General features: G+C 45.6%; 1 long non-coding RNA gene across 1 annotated transcript in view; it reads right to left on the reverse strand.

Moving 5' to 3' along the window:
- Positions 1–20,199, reverse strand: part of LOC141130043 (uncharacterized) — a 61,277-nt gene extending 41,078 nt beyond the window's left edge. Inside the window, exon 1 of the long non-coding RNA XR_012241963.1 lies at positions 20,060–20,199. This is a non-coding gene — a long non-coding RNA (uncharacterized lncRNA). The remainder of the gene's footprint in view (positions 1–20,059) is intronic.
- Between the last annotated feature and the right edge of the window lie 212 nt (positions 20,200–20,411).

The raw sequence follows: 20,411 nt of genomic DNA on the forward strand, positions 1-20,411 counted from the left end.
CAGGTTTGACACCTAGGTGTCATCATGGGTATTGTTTATCAGTTATGTATTTATTCATGTTCATTTGTCTATATGGTCTTTCATGGGTCATGATTCCACCTGGTACAGGCTCCCTGGGTCTTTTCTGCTCCTGAGATGTGCACCTGCTTCATTCCTCCTTTCTTCATCATCAGACCTCCACACAATGACAGGACGTGACACCCCCACCTTCAGTGCACTGTCCTGGAATGTCCGGGGGCTCAATTCTAAATTTAAGAGAGCGGTGCTCTTCAAGTACCTCAAATTGTATTCCCCACATATGGTAATTTTACAGGAAACGCACCTTATGGGCAGCAAACTACTAGCGCTAAAAAAGCCATGGATCCTGAGAGCCTTCCACACCTCCTATTCCACATATGCCAGAAGGGTCACAATCCTGATCAGTAAATCCTTCCCATGTGTGAAGGAACATCACACTGACCACCAGGGTAAATATGTACTAATAGTGTTCACTGTCTGGGGTGTCCGATATATTGTGGTAGGTGTATACATCCCCCCTCCTTTTTCCTCCTCCATCTTATACACCATTCTAGAGAAAATCACTCCATACTGCCCTGCCAAACTGTTACTAATGGGCGATTTCAACACCATTCTGGCCCCGGACCTGGACAGACCTACCCCCTCCAAACAATTCTCTACTGACTTGCTCTCATGTGCAGAGGTGCTGGGTGTATCTGAGGTGTGGAGATGGAAACATCCCATGACCAGAGCATACTCCTGTTTCTCCAATACACATAAAACTTCCTCCCGCATCGATCTCGCCTTTCCAACCCCACTATGCTGACAGATGTACTAGACGCCTCATACTTGCCCAGCGGACTCTCAGATCACTGCCCCCTACTCCTTGCCGTTTGCTCCCTGTCCTCCCATTCCTCATCCCTTTGGCGCCTGGGGACCCATTGGATTTCCCATGCTGACCTGGCATATACCATTCCACCACGCTTAGCGGAATACTGGGATCTTAATACTGCATCCTCCTCCACAGTGGTGACCTGGGATGCCTTTAAGGCTTTTACCAGAGGGCAATACAATTCTTCTATTGCTGGGATCCAGAGAGAACAAGCGGCTACCACTACTGCCCTACAGAATGCTGCGCAATCCCAATCAGACATCTATGCAGCTGACCCCACTGACTCACACTTTGACACCCTCAATGTGGCAAAACGTGAGCTACACCTCCACCTCACCGAAGTTACCAGACTTGACCTTTACCGAAACAAACAACGGTTCTTTGAACAAGGAGACCGCAACGGTCGCCTCCTGGCGATGCTGGCACAACATGACAGATCCTTGACGGTGATCCCTAGTGTGGTGTTCCCTTTGGGAGAATTGGCCTCTTCCCTGCCAGACATACTCAAAGGCCTTCCGCCAGTACTACAACTCTCACTATACCTCAGTGCTAACCTCAGACTTCCAGTCGTGGGACCTCGTGCCCTGGCTGGATCCCTTGGCACTTGGCTGGTTGTCTGATGGGGAGAGAGAATCCCTAGTGAGGCCAATTACCCCGGAGGAGGTACTGGAGGCAATTAGGTCCTTCCCTGTGGGAAAGTCTATGGGCCCAGATGGACTACCCATTGAGTTCTACAAAACTCATAGGGACCTACTGGCCCCCAAATTAGCCCAGATTTATTCCCAATGTTTGACTTATGGTGCCCTCCCAGCTTCCATGGGTCATGCCCATGTCATTCTCACCCATAAAGCATCTAAAGACCCCACATCCTGCGCCTCCTACTTAATACAGACTTCAAGATCCTCACCAAATTACTAACCAGAAGACTACAGCCCCTACTACCATCTATCGCTGAGACTGACCAGACTGGTTTCATGGCCAATAAAGTGACAGACGTAAACTTGAGGCGCCTGTTCACCAACTTACATGCGCAACATCTCATTAAGGGATCTAGGGTGGTGGCCTCCCTAGACATTGAGAAGGCCTTTGACACGGTCGAGTGGCCTTTTCTCTGGGAGGTTCTACGTAGGATGGGGTACCCCTGATCTTCATTGAATGGATGAAGGTCCTTTACCATGACCCCACCTCGGCCATTAAGCTGGGAGGGGGCCTGTCACGGTCCTTCCATCTATCCAGGGGCACGCGGCAGGGCTGCCCTCCCTCTCCAGCCTTATTTGGCGATGGAGCCACTTGTGGAGGCCCTTCGCACCTCTCTTCACGTTAGTGGCTGCGGGTTCGCTGGCTGGAGGAGAGGGTCACCCTGTATGCAGACAACCTCCAACTCTTCCTCAATGATGCAGGTCCATCACTCGAGGGAGCCCTACAGGTCCTTAACTCCTTTTCCTCTGTCACGGGCCTCAGAGTTAACTGGATAAAATCTCTCCTGTTCCCCATAGACCCTGCGGCCCATGACTCAGCTCCCACTGACATCCCTCTACAATGGATCGAGAATTTTAAATACCTAGGGGTGGTCTCCAGGCAGGCTTCTGACTACTTACCCCTAAACTTGTCCCCGGTGGTTCAGGAGACTCGGCAACGGCTGAAGGCGTGGGAATCGTTGCCTCTTTCACTGTTGGGACGCATAAATATGTTTAAAGTGAAAATACTCCCGAAATTCACATACTTATTTCGCCACTCTTCACAGTGGATCCCTAAATCTTTTTTCATACGTCTACATCGCCTCCTCGCCTCTTTCCTATGGGGATCCCATTCCCCCAGATACAGCTGGACCACACTGATACGCCCGACTTCCCAAGGTGGCTTGGTGTGTCCAGATCTATACAAGTACTTAATAGAAAAAAGATCAGACGGCGCAAAACCAATCCTAACACACAGCAGCTGTACACTGAAGGTCAATATAAAAATCCTTAAATAAACTATAGAAGCAAAGCACTTAGAAGCAATGTAAAACCAAGTCCCAAAGTAAGTAGTTTCCAATGAAAATAGATGGATGACACACCAACAGGCAAAGAGGAGACTCCTTAATGGTGAACAGGGTGCTGTAATGAAATTATGGTAACAATCGTGCATCCAAATCAATGTGTTCCACCACCAGAAGTATAAGCCGCTTACCTTGATGAATGGACCTTCTGAGCTAACAGACAGGTCACTTATGCAGTGCCTTCAAAAGGCTAATCATAAAGATGAGAAGGCTGACCTCATATATGTCCGCCATTTGGTCATGCGATATCCAAATATCATACTCATCGGCATACACAGTTCTGTCAATTAAGGCCTGAGAGGACAGAAATTATCATCTACTGTATCCCAACAATCACCCAACTGTAGAAGGAACAAGATGGAGCCCACAAGCAAACCAAACTGGAGCCTCTCCTCATGCAGTGCCCCCTTGCAGAACGCAGATGAAGGACCTTGAACCAATATACTCCGGGATGGATGATGTACGGCGAGCCGGAGGGACCCCACAGCCAAAACAGCGACAAGTATTATCTAGCTGCCCAGCTAGTAACGGCTGCTTGGTGGCTCAATCCGGACATCTCCAACCCAGGCTACCCGACCTCCCGTTGGGAAGACATGTGGCCAATGAGCGCCATGGTAATTTCCCCAACATTTACTTTCTGATCCTGGATAGAGTCCATCCTAGCCCGAGGGGTGGGGATTGGAACAAGGCCCTTCTACAGCGCGAGGCTCGCTGGATTATGGACCTTGCTGCCACCTGACCCCCCGGACTAAATGAACATTTGAGTTACAGACCCTTCCTGGAGGGCTTTTCCTCTGGGGCATGTGAAAAAGACTTATAGGCCCCTTAATTTCAAACCCCTATATATCTTAAACCTGTTTTCCTTTTGATGACATTCATCATTATCTGTCTTTGATGCTCAATGTATAGTTGACTGCTTGATGGCTCACTTTTGCACTGTCTTCTCAGAATGTGTTTGCTGTTCTTATGTTAGGCCACCCATCTATGTATGTACATTCCCCCCCTTTTTAGCCCTGTATATACAACCATTCTATCATGTATTGAAGCTCTCTGCCATTTCCGTTTGTGGCAGGTGTTGTCGATTTACATTCTACTGACCCCTCTTTGTCCTGGCGCACGGGGGCCTCCCGGGATCTACGATCCTGTTGGGGGGCCTCTGTTTGGTGCCCGGATCACGCGGTGGGTGTTGGGCAGCGGTTCCAATGGCTCGACCTTACCGCGAACCCGGTCACCTGTTTTGCATCGGTGGGCGGTGGTTGCATGACCCCTCTCACAGCTCCGGCTGTGGGGGGTGCCGTGCAGTGGCGGCTCAGGGTCCCCCCTCTTTATTGGCGCCTGGACGTTGCCATTTGTGGGCTATGTGGCTGTGATAACATATGGTGACCCTGGTGGGCTCATCTTTCACCCCAGATATTCCCATGTGTTTTATACCCTCTCCCTGCTTCTGTTTTCATTTATATACTCTTAGGCTTTTTCTCGTTATTTGTTTCTGTTTCTCCATTCCATATATGGAGCTGTTCTTTCATCCTCTGCCCTCTGTCTCTCCCCCTGCTGTTGCTGGGATACCGAGGCTTTGTACGTGCCTCCTCCCATGCTTGCGGGGGAGGAGCCGTGCATGTTTTTGTTTTTTATTATTACCATATGACAGGAGGACGCTGTGATCAACATGCTCCTCTGCTGTTGCCATGGCTCCCCTCTCCTTCCTCTTCCTGATGGAATGGCGTAACGACGTGCGGGACCGGCACGTCTATCAGTGCAGCACCTGATCGCCTTCCCCTCACCCTATATCAAGCCGCCGTACATCGAGACAGTGACATTGTCCTGCTCGGCGGCAGCGTCTACTGGTCGGATGAGCATGAGCTCCCTGAATGCACAGACATACAGCTCCGTGTCTTGAATGGTAATATCTCCCTTTATTTTTCTCGTTTATGGAGCTGCAATCTGTTGAAGGCCCGTTGTGTTGCCTGTTTTTGATTGCTTTTCCTTGCAATATATATTATGTATTGCTACACATGGAGGGCATTTCTGTTTTTGTGACCAGCTCTCCCTGTCACATATTGCAGATCGTGTCCTCTTAGGACGCCTCCTACTTATTACGAACCCTTGGAGTTGTCTGTGTGCACAGGGGTCCTCTGTTTCTCCTTTGGATTCTTGGGTTCCTGCTTTATCCTTCCTGTTAATCTAGGCTTTGTGCCACGATTGGGGTAAGCCATGCATTTTAATTTAATTCACTCTTATGCTCTGCTTGGACACGGATCCACATGGTGGATATGTGGCTCTGTGTCCACGCTGTGTTGGTTGCTATTATATGGTTTATCTCACATGCAGATAGATACTAGCCCATTTGGTTTTTCTTCTCTTTTAGATACCCCTTCGGGTTCTATCCAATTTGTGTTCCTTTTTAAGATAGTGCCAACCCCTGCTGTGCTTCACTCCTCTGGTGTCATACGGGGGGGACCAGTGTGGATAAGGCGGGGCCAGCCACACGCCCGATTCTCCTTTGGATTTTCGGGGCGTTCCTGATGGACTCCCCTCCGGGATCTGGCAGTGAGCTTCTTTTATTGAATATGCTTGGGTATGCTGTAATTTTTTTGATGTCTAACTAGGCAGAATGGTCTAAGATACAAGCAATGTGTTTAATACATATGATTCCTAATTATTCTAATTTACATCCTATTATGCAGTGTGATTCTTCCTACAAGTTGCCCTTGATGAAGGGACTCTCTAGGTAGTCCTGAAACGCGTAGGCCCAGGTGGAAGACTACACGAATATACATTCGAATTCTACATCAGTATATTCATATTTTTTATTCTCTATTGTCATATGTGAACTGTATTAGATCTTTTCTATTTTGTACATTTGTACCAATAAAATTGTTTTTTACTACTTTGTTGCCTTCAAAGTCCCACCAATTTTTTGAGGGGTTATCTTTTTTCCAGCTACCCAGGTTGAGACGGCAGTGCCGGGATCCCTAGAGGCGCTCAAATTTTTGCTCTTTCGAGGCCCTCGACCCCCCTATCCACTGACACCCTCCATACGCACCACACTACGTGCATGGGGAGCAGGTCTCAAATTAGAAAAATACCCTCAACAGGCAATCTCACCCAATGCTCCCCTTTGGCTAAACCCAACCCTGGAGCACATCTATAAACTACCCGAGCCTCATGCCTGGACCAAATTTAACATCAAAACGGCGACACAGATTGTCTTCGATCAATCCCTAGTCCCGCTCTCCAAACTGAACTCCGATTTTAACATACCGCAGTCCTATTTTTTCAGATTCCTTCAACTCTCCCATGCCTTCGGCTGCCAATTCTCCAACTCCCCTCCTCAACTAGTCCAATCTTTACTAGAGGACCTTCTTAGATCACATTGTATTCAATTATATTCACACCTGACTATCACCTCCCTCCCGACTATGGAAAAGCTAAGATCTAAATGGTCCCGTGACATCCCCGATTTTGACAATGATGACTGGGATGACATATGGGATTTCCCATTTAGCTCCCTGGTCTCTCTGAGAGATCGCCTGATCCAATTTAAGATAGTCCATCGGGCATATTTTACCCCTCACAGACTACACAAAATGAACCCCGACTCCCCTCCCAGATGTTGGAGATGTTGTGGGACTCCTGGGGACTTCACCCACATCTTCTGGACTTGTCCGGCAATTGTCGGATACTGGAGGGAGATATTAGACTTTATCACACAAATCACCTCTGTGCCACTACATCCATCAATGTAAATCTGCATACTAGGCCTGATAGAACAACTAATTCCTACAGTGACGGGATGCACACTGGTGGGATTGCTCCTGTTCTATGCCCGTAAAGCCATAGCCCTTAGTTGGCGCAAACCAACCCCCCCCTCTCTCCCTGTGGAAACAATTAAGTAAAAATAGCTTACCTCTGTATAAAGACACATATGACCAGGCCCGGATTTACTCCCTTTGCCGACCCAAGGCCGGTTCCTTCAATGCCGCCCCCCCCACACACATACACACACACCACGTCCTTTATCGATGACTTCTACAATAGATCAATTAAAAACATATCTCCATACACGAGAACACTGAAAATAACTGGCTTTAATTGTACAGACTAAAAATACTTCAGGGTAAGCGCGCGAGGGGTAAGGATTTTTCGCAGGCAAATTTTCAAGGCAATGGCTGGTGTTAGTGCTTCAATCATCCCCGGCACCATGGTTGTTATGGTGTCAGGATAATTGAAACACATTATTTCTATCATTACATTGTAATATAAACTGAAATAGTTCAACTCACCATAATGCAGAATCATTGGGAGCCCTGAGCGTGTCACTTGCCACTATCTCTTGTCACTTGCCACTATGCCTGCCACCAGATGGGGATGTCACTTGCTACGCTGCCTGCCACTAGATGGGGATGTCACTTGCCACTATGCCTGCCACTAGATGGGGATGTCACTTGCCACTATACCTGCCACCAGATGGGGATGTCACTTGCCACGCTGCCTGCCACCAGATGGGGATGTCACTTGCCACTATGCCTGCCACCAGATGGGGATGTCACTTGCCACTATGCCTGCCACCAGATGGAGATGTCACTTGCCACGCTGCCTGCCACCAGATGGGGATGTCACTTGCCACGCTGCCTGCCACCAGATGGGGATGTCACTTGCCACGCTGCCTGCCACCAGATGGGGATGTCACTTGCTACGCTGCCTGCCACCAGATGGGGATGTCGCTTGCTACGCTGCCTGCCACCAGATGGAGATGTCACTTGCCACGCTGCCTGCCACCAGATGGGGATGTCACTTGCCACGCTGCCTGCCACGATGGGGATGTCACTTGCCACGCTGCCTGCCACCAGATGGGGATGTCACTTGCCATGCTGCCTGCCACGATGGGAATGTCACTTGCCACGCTGCCTGCCACCAGATGGGGATGTCACTTGCCACGCTGCCTGCTACCAGATGGAGATGTCCCTTGCCATGCTGCCTGCCACCAAATGGGGATGTCACTTGCCACCATGCCTGCCACCAGATGGGGATGTCACTTGCCACCATGCCTGCCACCAGATGGGGATGTCACTTGCCACCATGCCTGCCACCAGATGGGGATGTCACTTGCCACCATGCCTGCCACCAGATGGGGATGTCACTTGCCACTATGCCTGCCACCAGATGGGGATGTCACTTGCCATGCTCCCTGCCACCAGATGGGGATGTCACTTGCCACCAGATTGGGATGTCCCTTGCCATGCTGCCTGCCATCAGAAGGAGGAGGGCCGAACAGCGGTGCGGGCAATGAGAGCTGACATTACTAGCTACTCTCGATTTTTTTAAAAATGGCGCCGGGCGGCGCAATCATGCTACTGCGCATACGCCGCCCGGCACGCAATTACGAGCTTTCCCGAGCCCGGCCGGCTTCGGAACGGCGCATGCGCAGTTGCGTGGTCGGCTCGCGCCATCTTTTCTATGGGCACTGGTGCCCATAATAGACTTTAATGGGCAGCACGAAAGGGGGGCGGCCGCAAAGTCGCTGCAGGAGCGGCGCCGCTCCTACACCACTGCTGCCCCGAGGCCTGGCCTCGGTGGCCTTGTGGCAAATCCGGCCCTGCATATGACAACAGAGGCTGCCCCAACAAATATGACAAAGTCTGGTCTAAAAGGCTGGCAGATCCCTTCACTGCTTCAGAGGCCTCTTAGTAGATCCCAATCACGAAATAGCTCCCAAGCGGGTGCCAAGTGTACACAATGAATCTATAATGTGCTACCATACCATGTATAATTGCGCATAGCACCACCTCGTGACCCAGTGAACTGTGCCGCTATAACCAATATCAGAATATGTATTTCATACCTGATGATAGGCTGACAGCGTGATTCCTGCAAGGATCATATTGACATCATATGAGACCAATGCATGTTTGAGTGTTTGTTCTCTTTTTGAAAACCATTTAAAAAAAAGTAATTTTTATATATACTTATACAGTATATGTTGGCTATTGGTTTCATGCTGTACATACACAAGTCACTATTAATTAATTCATTTTAGGAACAGGCATTGATTGGTACATTGGATATTACGCACCTTGTGGATACACATTTTTTTTTGCGTGTGTTATTTTATTTGCACATGTTATATATACAGTATCTCACAAAAGTGAATACACCCCTCATATTTTTGTAAATATTTTAATATAGTTATTATATTTTATTATATCTTTTCATGTGACAACACTGAAGAAATGATACTTTGCTACAATGTAAAATTGTGAGTGTACAGCTTGTATAACAGTGTAAATTTTCTGTCCCCTCAAAATAACTCAACACACAGCCATTATTGTCTAAAACGTTGACAACAAAAGTGAGTACACCCCTAAGTGAAAATGTCCAAATTGGGCTCAAAGTGTCAATATTTTGTGAGGCCTTCATTATTATCCAGCACTGCCCTAACCCTCTTGGGCATGGAATTCACCAGAGCTTCACAGGTTGCCACTGGAGTCCTCATCCACTCCTTCATGATGACATCACAGAGCTGGTGAATGTTAGAGACCTTTCACTCCTTTACCTTCCATTTGAGGATGCCCCACAGATGCTCAATAGGGTTTAGATATGGAGACATGCTTGGCGAGACCTTTATCCTCAGCTTCTTTAGCAGGGCAGTAGTTGCCTTGGAGATGTGTTTGGGGTCATTATCATGTTGGAATTCTCCCCTGGGGCCCAGTCTCCAAAGGGAGGGGATCATGCTCTGCTTTAGTATGTCACAGTAAATGTTGGCTTTCATGGTTCCCTCAATAAACTGTAGTTCCTCAGTGCCAGCAGCACTCATGCAGCTGCAGACCCCAACACTCCCACCACCATGCTTGACTGTAGGCAAGACACACTTGTCTTTGTACTCCTCACCTGGTTGGCACCACACACGCTTGACACCGTCTGAACCAAATAAGTTTTATCTTGGTCTCATCAGATCACAGGACATGGTTCCAGTAATCCATGACCTTAGTCTGCTTGTCTTCAGAAAACTGTTTGCGGGCTTTCTTGTGCATCATCTTTAGAAGAGGCTTCCTTCTGGGATGACAGCCATGCAGACCAATTTGATGCAGTGTGCGGCATATGGTCTGAGCACTGACAGGCTGACCCCCCACCCCTTCAACCTCAGCAGCAATGCTGGCAGCACTCATACGTCTATTTCCTATAGACAACCTCTGGATATGACGTTGAGCACATGCACTCAACTTCTTTGGTTGAGTGTTCTGAGTGGAACCTGTCCTGTTAAACCGCTGTATGATCTTGGACACCGTGCTACAGCTCAGTTTCAGGGTCTAGGCAATCTTCTTTTAGCCTAGGCCATCTTTATGTAGAGCAACAATTCTTTTTTTTTCAGATCCTCAGAGAGTTCTTCGCCATGAGGTGCCATGTTGAACTTCCAGTGACCAGTATGAGAGAGTGAGAGCGATAACACTAAATTTAACACAACTGCTCCCCATTCACACCTGAGACCTTGTAACACTAACGAGTCACATGGCACCAGGGAGAGAAAACGGCTAATTGGGCCCAATTTGGACATTTTCACTTAGGTGTGTAATCACTTTTGTTTCCAGCGGTATAGACATTAATAGCTGTGTGTTGAGTTATTTTGAGGGGACAGCAAATTTACACTGTTATACAAGCTGTACACTCATTACTTTACATTGTAGCAAAGTGACATTTCTTCAGTGTTGTCACATGAAAAGATAGAATAAAATATTTACAAAAATGTGAGGGGTCTGCTCACTTTTGTGAGCTACTGTATATATGTTTAGAGAAATTCACTTATCAATACTTAAAATTTATATAATTCATATGTTGGCACCTAACAGCGCAGCACTATCACCGTATCAAATATCACATCCCATTAGCTACAGATCAGCTAACCGGTGCCTGCGGCAGTTAGTTATTACACACATCTAAAGTGATAGTGCAGGAGCACTACTGTATATATATTTTTAGACTTACTGTGGAGCTTTCGTCAGAAAATTACGTCTTGCTAGATCACGTCAGGCTGGCTTCTTTTGCAGGTATAGCTGTGTAAAACATTAAAATCTGCTGACAGCCTAAAGATTTACTGCTGCTCAGGAGCATTGGGCTTCAGCAAAATAGCAGAAAAAAACAGGATCAATGATGGAGGCAATTTACAGCCCGCACTAATATTGGTAGCATATTTATTAATGTGAAATGCATGTTCCTTCTTAAAGAACATTATTTTTATTAAGTCGTTATGAGTAAAGTTCCGCTTTAAGGATTTTAGCATTTAGCGAACTGACCCTTTTACAACTGCTTGCACTCATGAAGTCATTATCATCACAGGCTTTCCAGTGCTATTAATCTTCCCGCTAAAAAGTATTGCACATAAGATGTGCTTACTGTGAAACTATTTAATTTCTTTTCTTATTCTTTAATTTATCAACTTTTCCAAGAGGTATATTTGCAGTAGAACTGGTTTCTAAAAGGCCTTTCAGGTGAACTTATTGCTTTCTATTCACTGCTTTCTCCTTTTTTCAATGTCATTTAAGCAGTTGTGCTATTGCTGTAGTTCGTTATTTTGCAGAATGGTTTATTGCTGTGCTGTATTTCCACCTGAGTTAATAGCTAGTTTTGGAAGTGACCTGACAGGTAGATACACCAGGTCTGGAAAAAAAAAAAAATCAGAGGCAGGAAGCCTGTTTTCATTTTTATAGTGGTGCCTAGTGACCTTACAAAAGTCACTGTGCCTTAAATCTTTTGTAAACTTTGAAATCTGTGCATGTAATATTTTGAACATAAAATCACATTAAAATGATTGGCAGTGTTTATTAAAAAAGGCTACTTTCTTTAGATGTGAAATATGAAATTTAGAATAAAAATCATCTAATCTACAGTAATTCCCTTTTTAACATGAATATTCATATGACATACATGACAAAAATAAGCTTATATGAAAATATACCCTCCCTTTTAGATTGTAAGCTCTAACGAGCAGGTCCCTTTGATTCCTCCTGTAAGGAATTGCATTGTAACTGTACTGTCTGCCCTCATGTTGTAAAGTGCGAAGTAAACTGTTGGCACTATATAAATTCTGTATAATAATATTAAAAACAATGAAATAAGAAATTAAAAAAAGAAATAAAGACTAGCATTCAACAACTCATTGCAAAGGGGACTTTTACCTACAGATTTATAAAATTATCATTATTTTATGACCTCATGCACACTGGACGTTATGAAAATGCCAGTAGCATTAGCTGTAGAAATCTGTAGCTGTAGAATGAGTTTTTCAGCGTTTTTTGCAGTAGTGTTTTTTTAGCGTTTGCGTTTTTCAGCTTTTTTTAGCAAAACTATACTACCATAAAAGCTTATGGCTCATAAACGCTCATGAGCACTGAATACCAGTGTTTTTCGTCATTTTTCAGCGTTTTTCAGCTGTTTTCAGAGTTAGAGCATTGTTATAGCTGAAAAACTCCTCTTCAAACCCACTAGTTTTTTTCTAGCCACTGTCAAATAATGCTGATAAAAGCCTATGTGTGCATGGATACATAGGATAACATGCTGAGGAGTTTACTGGCTGCAAAAAAAAAAAAAACGCCCGAAGCCAAAAACAGCAGCTGTAAGTCTTCATGTACCCTACAGCTTCTAAACTTGTTTGGCTTTTTTTTGCTGCTGCGGTTAGGGGAGGTTCAACCTTCCTCACCCCCCCTCTATTTAACATGGAAAAATGGTGTTCAGGATAGGAAAGTTTTGACCACAGACCGCAAAACATGGTAAAATTGCAGTAGAATTGATTTGTGATTTTGCAGAGTTTTGTATTTTCCAACGGTCGGTGGTCATATTAGGCTATGTGTACACAAAGCCTAAAAACATCCAGTGTGCATGAGGTTGATAAATTTAAAAGAAAAGGGGGGGCAGTTCAAGATTCAAGTTATGACTCACCCAAAATGAACCACCCTCCCAATGTGTGTGTTTTTCTTCTTGCTGTGAATAGGTACCTTGTGTCAGGTTCATCATGTACCACCGACATAGTTGTGAAGCCTACCTCCCCTGCCTCCTAATTCATTCTCCCTATAGAGATGTGCTGTCAGGGCTGGGCCCAGCCCTTCCTTCTCTGAGCCAGCCGCTCAGCTGTCGGCTAATTGCCAGCTCCTATCTCTCCACAGGGACTCACCTGTTTATGATCCTGCTCATCGGTCTTGCTTACTTAAGCCATCCAGTCCAGATGATCTCTGCATTCGCCTTGGTCACATCTCTAGAGACGCTCTCCTGTGTTCCTGTTAAAGATTTGCTTGGCTGACATTCCTTCTGGCTCCCTGACATTTTGGCTTGTCTGACTATCCATTCCGGTTCCTGAACACTGGCTATGTTTTGATTCAGTTTACTCTGATTAACTTTTTTTTTTTATTATTAAACAAGTGTGATTTAACTGTACTTCTGTCTCAGTGTGATTCATGGTTTCTGACATGTACTCCCTGTTAGCCTTATTGGGTAGTGTTTGTTTTTCATTTTTGCAAAGCTACTTGTAAAACATTTTGCCCAAGGACAATCTGTACTGCAACACTTGGCAGGCTATGTTGAGAAGGTTCCAGAGTTCTGTGATGAAGTGGGTACACACTGAATCTTTCACTTTTGTCAGCTGGCCAACCCAGGTGAGTTTATCATCAGGCTTTTACAAAAGAGGGAGGCACTGTTCTGGAATTTTTCTTAGCTAAGGGGAGGTTCCCCTGTGAACAGGCTGTGTGGTTGTTGTAGGGTGTCAGGGTCTGGAGGGCTACGCTTTGATGCAGCCAGTGTGCCTGGAGACAAGCCCCATGCTTGGAGCTTGGGAGTAATGCTATGTGCAGGTTAAGTGACTGGAGGCCATGTTGGCCTAAAACAGTCCTGCAGAGAGCTGGAACTAGAGTACCACTCTAGAATCTCCTGTTTTGTGATTGCTAAGCTCCAGTGTGTGTTGTGTATTGTTCCTCAGACCTCCCAACTTTCTGAAATGGGAGTGAGGGAAACCTATTAGCAAACATTTGTAGGCATAGGACACATCCCTGCCACACACCCCTTAAAGGAGAATTGTACAAAATATGTTTTAGTTAAACCCACAAGTGCTTTTATAACATTGCTACTCCTTTTTTTTCTCATAAAAAGTATTTATTGAAGAAAATATAGTGTACAAACACAAGTAAAGATTAAGGCATTAGTATATCAAACAAATAATAGGCAATTAAAAATTAAAAATCGACGAACAATGTCTCCTTATAGGTAGGTAATAGCTTGTAAGTCTAACAACATGTATACACAACATTTGTCTCAAGGTGGAGTGTCAATATTCAGTATTATTCAATCAAATTCTCGTAGTCTTGAGAGTATCTATAAGTGACCAAGGAGACCATGTTTTGTGGTAATGATCCACATTTTCATCTGCATGGACCAATGTGTCTTCCATTTCACAGATATAAGAGATCTTGTGTAGCCAGTCTTTCATAGTAGGAATGTTTGTTGATTTCCAAAATAGTGGGACGAGGGACTTGGCTGCATTTGGTAAATGTCTAGATAGGGAATTTTTGTACCTCTTAAAGGTGAAGTTCAAAATGTGGAGCAGACAACAGGCCGCATTAAGTGTGAGTCTGGTCTCCGTGATTCGATAGATAACCTCTTTGACCTTAGTCTAAAATGATGTTATCCATTTACAATGCCACCAAATATGTAGTAGGGTACCTTTCTCTTTATTGCATCTCCAACATGTGTCAGGTGACTGGGGGAACCATTTTTGAATCTTCTCTGGGTTGGCGTACCATTGAGTAAGGACTTTATAAGCTGTTTTCTGCATTCTTGTGCTAAGGGAGCATTTATGTGCCAAGATACAAGCTCTTTCCCATTGGGCATCTGTGAATGTCATGTCCAGACTGTCTGACCATCTCTCTCTGAACCTGTCAGTCTCAGATTCTTTCAGGTTTTGCAACCACGCATAGGCGGTGGAGGTGGTTTTTAGAACCTGTTCCCTTTTTAGGCACACCAACTCCAGTTCAGTAAGGTCTCTTGCGTGTGGTGCCATTGACATAGTTACGGATTTGAAAGTATGACCATAGGGTAGGTGAGGGATATTATTGCCAGCCCTGAAATGGGTTAAATCTTTTATTATCTTGTTGTTTAAACATTGAAGTGCCGGGAGGGGTAGTTTTTTGTCAGTGGATCTCAAGAGATGATTCCCGACTCCAGGTGGAAAATCTGGGTTATTTTGTAGTGGGGTAAGAGGGCTTAGAGGCGAAGAAAATTTGGGGTGTTTGGTTAGATTGTGGAAGATTCCTAATGTGGTACCTATTAGGGGATGAGCTTTCAATGCTGGTGGGCATTTTAGTTTAGTTATCCAGGGGGAAAATTGTAGGGGGCAGGACTTAAACCGTTTTCTAGTGACACCCAATCCTTAAGACCAGCGTGACATTGCCAATCTACGATTCTGGCAATATGTGTGGCATGGTAATAGGATTTGAAGTCAGGTATGCCCATCCTGCCCATTGCCTTGGGTCTCATTAATAGGGATGATTTGATATGTGGTGGTTTATGAGCCCATATAAATCTCATCTGAAGAGTCTGGAGGGATCCAAAGAAGCTCTGAGGGATTTTAATGGGTAGTGTGCGTAGTAAATATAGAATTTTGGGTAATACTGTCATTTTGCAAATGGCCGCTTTGCCAAACCAAGAGAAGAACTTAGCATGCCATGTTTGCAAATCTTTTTCAATGGTTTTGAGAAGGGGAAGGAAGTTGTGGGTGAATATTAAAGAAAGTCTGGGTGTCAACCAGACTCCAAGGTATTTAATGGCCTGTGATTCCCATTTGAAGGAGCTGTTATCTTTAACTGTGTTTAATTTAGGTTTGGGTAGTGTGATGTTTATTGCCTCCGATTTTGAGTAATTTATTTTGAGGTTGGAAATGTAACCATATATGGTGAATTCTTTCATGAGAGAGGCAATGGATGTATGTGGCTCGGTCAAGAAAAAAAGGAGATCGTCAGCATAGGCGGCGATCTTGAATTCCTTCCCAGTGACCAGGAAACCCTTTATGGACCTGTTGGCTAGGATTCGTCTAACAAACGGTTCTAGTGAAATGATAAATAGCAAGGGTGATAATGGACATCCTTGTCTCATTCCATTGTTTATGGTCACTTTGTTAGACAGGGAACTATTTATTTTGAGTCTGGCCGAGGGATTCTGGTAAAGGGAGGATATCCAAGCCATCATGGGTGGACCCAGACCTATGTATTTGAAGTCTCAAGCATGTAGTCTCAGGCTACTCGATCGAAGGCCTTCTCTGCATCGGCTGATAGAAGAAAGCCCTCGATTTTATGCTCATGGGCAGCGTGAATCATGTCCAAAGCCTTGGTGACATTGTCTCTGGCTTCTCTACCAGGCATAAAACCAGCCTGGTCTGGTCCTATCAAGTCGTGCAGTAACGGTTTCAACTATGATTTTCTCCATTAACTTGATGTCTAGGTTCAACAAAGGGATTGGCCTATAACTGGCACAGTGTAGTGGATCCTTGTCGGGCTTGGGTATTACTGCAATGAATGCTGATTAAAAATCAGAAGGAACTGGCCCTGTCTTTGATGGGGAATTCAATGCATCTCTGAGGTGTGTGATTAAAATGTCGACAAATGTTTTGTAGTATATGGCCATGAACCCATCGGCGCCAGGGGTTTTGCCCATTTTTAGGTCTTTAATAGCCAGCCTGAGTTCAGAGGAGTCTATAGGACTTTCAAGTAAAGTGATATCCTATACCTTGAGGGAAGGGAGGCCAGATTCTTTCAGAAACTCTTGTATTGCCTGAAGCCTGTTGTCAGGTATGTCAGGTGGTCTGTGTTGAGCTGGAAGGTTGTAGAGATTGGTATAAAACCCTTGAAAGTGTTGCACTATCTTGTCAGTTGTTTTGTCAATTTTGCCCCCTTTTTTCTGGATGCCCATAATGTTCTGTTTGGCCATGGTGCCCTTTACGGACGCCGACGGAACAAAGCCGGCTGACAATCCAATCGTTTGTGGGCTTCCCCAGACTTTCTGGCGGACTTTAGATTTGAAACATTCTTCAAATCTTTACGTCGTAACTACGCCGGACCCAGAAATCCGCTCATCTGTATGCTAGTCCGACGGACAAAAACCCACGCTAGGGCAGCTATTGGCTACTGGCTATCAACTTCCTTATTTTAGTCCGGTGTACGTCATCACGTATGAATTAGTCGGACTTTTGTGTGATCGTATGTAGGCAAGTCCGTTCATTAGAAAGTCTGCCGCAAGTCCACCGCAAGTCCACCAAAAGTCAGTCGAAAGTCTGTCGGACGGGCTGTCGGACTTTTGTAGCCGAAAAGTCCGACCGTGTGTACGCGGCATAATGCCGCGTACACACGGTCGGACTTTTCGGCTACAAAAGTCCGACGGACGCCGATGGAACAAAGCCGGCTGACAATCCGATCGTGTGTGGGCTCCCCGGACTTTCAGCGGACTTTTCCAGCCGCAAATCTGACGGACTTTAGATTTGAAACATGCTTCAAATCTTTACGTCGTAACTACGCCAGACCCAGAAATCCGCTCGTCTGTATGCTAGTCCGACGGACAAAAACCCACGCTAGGGCAGCTATTGGCTACTGGCTATCAACTTCCTTATTTTAGTCCGGTGTACGTCATCATGTACGAATTAGTCGGACTTTTCTGTGATCGTATGTAGGCAAGTCCGTTCGTTAGAAAGTCTGCCGCAAGTCCGCCAAAAGTCCATCGAAAGTCTGTCGGACGGGCTGTCGGAAATTTTGTAGCCGAAAAGTTCGACCATGTGTACGCGGCATAAGAGCTGCTTGAGTTTTTTTCTGGTCTCAAGAAGGCTCGTCGCTGATTTAGTTGTCAAGGACTGTTTATGGAGGGTTTCTAGTAGGGGTGCAATGGTTCGTCACCGATCCGTGATCCGAACGGTTCAACCTGTTCGGATCGGCACACATGCGCTCCGAGGAGCGCGCCGCCGCCTCTGCCTTAGGAAAGGCCGCGGCTTTGGCCTAGCTCCGGAGCGGCGGCCATCTTGGTACACCTGGCGCCCATTTACCACGTGATCGCTCCGTCAAATGACGGAGCGATCACTTGTAAACAAACCGGCATCATGTCATGACGCCGGTTCCTCTCTCCCCTCTGTGTACTGATCTGTACAGTGGAGGGGAGAGATCAGATGGCAGCAGTGCCAATGCTCTGCCATACCCTGCCAATACTCTACCATACCCTGCCAATACTCTGCAATACCCTGCCAATACTCTGCCATACCCTGCCAATACTCTGCAATGCCCTGACAATACTCTGCAATGCCCTGGCAATACTCTGCAATACCCTGACAATACTTTGCCATACCCTGCCAATACTCTGCCATACCCTGCCAATACTCTGCTAATACTCTGCTAATACTCTGCAATACCCTGCTAATACTCTGCAATACTCTGCAATACTCTGCCATACCCTGCCATACCCTGCCATACTCTGCCATACTCTGCCATACTCTGCAATACCCTGCCAATACTCTGCAATACTCTACCAATACTCTGCTAATACCCTGTCAATACTCTGCAATACTCTACCAATACTCTGCCAATACTCTGCCAATACTCTGCAATACCTGCCAATACCTGCCAATACCCTGCCAATGCTCTACAATACTCTGCAATACCTGCCAATACCCTGCCAATACTCTGCCATACCCTGCCATACTCTGCAATACCCTGCCAATACTCTGCAATACTCTACCAATACTCTGCCAATACTCTGCCAATACCCTGCAATACTCTGCCAATACTCTTCAATACTCTGCAATACTCTGCCAATACTCTGCCAATACTCTGCAATACCCGCAAATACCCTGCCAATACTCTGCCATACCCTGCCATACCCTGCCATACCCTGCCAATACTCTGCCAATACTCTGCCAATACCCTGCCAATACTCTGCAATACTCTGCCAATACCCTGCAATACCCTGCTAATATATTATTACAGTGGGGGAGATTGTGGATATTATTACAGTGGGGGAGATTGTGGATATTACAGTGGGGGAGATGACATGGATATTACAGTGGGGGAGATGATGTGGATATTACAATGGGGGAGATGACGTGGATATTACAGTGGGAGAGATGATGTGGATATTACAGTGGGGGAGATTTTTTTTTGTTGATCCGAAAATGATCCGAACCATGACTCCTGATCTGAGGAACGATCCGAACCGTGAGTTTTTTAATCCGTTGCACCCCTAGTTTCTAGGATGCAAATTTTCCCCGTTAATTGTGAAATTTCTCTTTCCTGATCTCTCTTTCTTTGTGCTCTCCACTTGATCAGTTCACCTCTGATGGAGCACGTGTGAGCCTCCCAGACCATCAACTGGTCTATACCTGGGGTCACATTGATCCTAAAGAAGTCTTTTAAAGATGTGTTCAGTTTGGGTAGCAAGACAGGGTCCATTAAGAGAGAGGAATTTAATCTCCACATATCCGATTTTGGAAGTGGGTCTGCAAGATTTAGAGTAAATGAAACTGGGGCATGGTCAGAGAGTCTGTATCCCTATATGGGCTTCTAAAACTATATGAAGGTCCCATTGTGTAATGAAAAGATCAATTCTGGAGTGGCGGTTGTGTGGGATCGAATAAAAGGTGAAGTCTCTGTCCTCCGGGTGTAAGAAGTGCCAAATATCCACCAGGTCTAATGAGTGAAGAAGGGATGTATTTCTCTTTAGGATCTTAAAGCTGATGAGGGTCTTCCCTGTCGAGGTGTCTATTAGCGGGTTTAAAGGGATATTGAAATCCCCTCCCAGGATTAAGTGGCCCGAGCTGAAACCTTCCAGCTCCTTCACTAGTTTTTGGCAGAATGATAGGTGGGAAGTGTTAGGAAAATAGACATTGGCTAAGGTGATGGGTACTCCACAGCAGGACCCTTTAATTAAATGAATCTCCCCCTGGGTCTACCAATTTGTCTGTTAATTCAAAAGAAGCATCTCTACTCAACAGAATTGAGACCCCTTTAGATTTGGATGTGTCGTTGGGTGGTGGTGGGCCTCAGTGAAGTAGGAATCGGTGAGCCTGGGGATATGGTTTGTCTTAAAATGCATTTCCTGTAAAAAAACAAACTTAGGCCTACCTTTTTTCAATACCTTCAAGAGGGTAGATCTTTTCTCTGATATATTCATGCCCTTGACATTATGAGAGACCACTGTGGGAACACGCCCAAGTGTGGAGTAGGCCATTGTTCAGGTGCAGAGAGAGATGGCAACTTTTACCTGCAACCACACCTACAAGAAACATTGGTTAGTTCCAGGTACAGTTATAGGTTTTTATCACTTAGCCCAACAGTTATAATAGATAGATCTACGAAAACAAAGAGATAGTAATGTAGAAAGTTGACAGAAGTAAGAGCGGAGATAAGAGTCAATGACCCTCCTAGACAGCTATACCGTCTGAGAAGGTCAAGTCTTAGTGTGTGGGAATGGATC

Source organism: Aquarana catesbeiana, linkage group LG02, assembly GCF_042186555.1.
Source record: "Aquarana catesbeiana isolate 2022-GZ linkage group LG02, ASM4218655v1, whole genome shotgun sequence".
NCBI classification, from domain to species: domain Eukaryota; kingdom Metazoa; phylum Chordata; class Amphibia; order Anura; family Ranidae; genus Aquarana; species Aquarana catesbeiana.